Source organism: Semicossyphus pulcher, unplaced genomic scaffold (assembly GCF_022749685.1).
Source record: "Semicossyphus pulcher isolate SPU_LCO1_2020_fin unplaced genomic scaffold, fSemPul1.0.p SCAF_15, whole genome shotgun sequence".
Lineage (NCBI taxonomy): Eukaryota > Metazoa > Chordata > Actinopteri > Labriformes > Labridae > Semicossyphus > Semicossyphus pulcher.
The window spans coordinates 20,699,859-20,701,880 of NW_027211659.1; positions in this window are offsets into that span (position 1 = coordinate 20,699,859).

The following is a 2,022-nucleotide window of genomic DNA, read 5'->3' on the forward strand; positions in this document are numbered from 1 at the left end:
AACAAAGAACAAGAGACCTTTTTAAATCAAGACTTTTAATTTGAAAGGGGAATATGACTTAATACATGTGCCCCGAACCCTTTTGCGGTGGACTGCTGTCTCTAGAAGAGAAAGGACAGAGTTTGAAGCAGTTGAGCCAGCAGAAAGATAGATGTGCATATGTGTGCACATGAGCTATATGTGTTGAGCTGCCACATGTCAAAGAGCTTGGAGGTTTATTGACTTCCTCTTGGGACAAAGGAACATAGTTATATCAGATAAATATCTGAAAGCTCCCAATGTGACTTTTGGGCTCTGAAAACAACAAGTTATTGTTGTTTCATCAGCATATGCTGAGTGACATGAGATTCAGGTTGAGAGTAAGCAGTAGATTGCATGCAGAAAGAAAATAATATTGCTTCAAAGCAACAGTAATATATAAATGGAAAGGCTGATGTCTGCCTCTTATGATACTTAAAATGGGTATAACATACATTTTTTTTCCTAACAGATCAAATAATAGTCCCTCCATCCACTACATGATGTCTTACAGCATAAACACAGTCATGTTCACAGTGTTTGACATGTCCCCAATCCACTACATACACAAACAGATAACCTTTTCACACATCAGGTTTCACAGTTCACAGCATTTCACACAGCAGAACGCACCTGGAGACTTAAGGATGTAGTGCCTTGTTCAAGGGCAGTTCAGATTCAATGTGTATAGCAACTATGATGTCACACCTATAAAACCATCAGGGATTGAAAAATAATATATAAACCCGGATACTACTTCTACGCTGAAGGTTGCATTATGAGAGAGGCTGAGGCTGAGGTCAATGAAAAGACCGATCCGAAACTTTGACTGTTTCTTCCTGGGATTCCTCAAATCAGACCTTTAAACTGAAACCATTACCTTCCCTCAAACAGTGTGTTGAAACAAAATCCACACAAATCTTCCTATAGAGTAAGAACACGATAAGTTTAATTTTGTGAATCCATGTGAAAATTGAGTACAGCTGTTTTGAATTAGTGTATTACAGACTACCTAAAGCACAGCACAGAAACATTGTCCGGTGTAATGTTATGCACAATGTTCCATGTGTTGTCTGTGGTATTTAAGAGGACTGTCAAAGTACAATGTACAGTAGACCGTTATTTAATCAGTACAGTGTTCTTCTTCAGCATGATCTGAACAGCATCGTTGCTGCACAAATACCATTGATATATTTAAAGTGCCTCAGGAAACTGAGGGCAAATTAACAGGCTTCAGTTCCTCACATATAAACATTCTAAGCTGTCATCAATCAAAGTGTCTACGATATTGTGATGCAATGTATTGTGTGCAGCACCGTAAGCTTCTTGTGATGTAGTGAACCACTTCTTCACAATCTTTCAATGTGTGCAAACAGGGATATTTGGGTGTCAGCTACAAAGTACTTTAAAAAACAAAAATGTATGTATTTCTTCCTATGCACATTTTGAAAATCAAATTTGGTCTCAAGAAATGTATACGAGAGAGGCTCCTTATCCGAGTCCGTGTCATTTATTTCAAGCAAATGTGTTTCTGTGTTGAAAGCAGAGAGAAAGAAATCTGGAATTATGTTTTAGGTGTAATAGATTATTTTGGTTCAGATAAAAAGTTTGCACATACAGAACTGTGTCCAGGAAAACTCTGGGAGATATCAGCAATATGCATTTTTTCATGTCATAAATGTAATGTATGTATGTATGTATTTTTATGTTTTAATATGGTTATAATCTAAGTTATTTTATTTTTGTGGATAACTTAATATTTGTAAGACAATAAAGAAAGACCATAATATTGAAAGGGGCTTTAATGTGATGAATAATAAAATACATGAAAGCAGTGTCTTTGGTAAGTGGACGGTTTGATGCTATTGTCAGTAACGTGTGCTATTAGGTTAATAGTAAGGTTACTTCAAAGGTTAAAGGTCAAATATCAACCATGCTGCATTTGGAACAGATACAGCATTTATCTGAATTAACCATTTAATATTATTGATTGTCTTCCTGTTT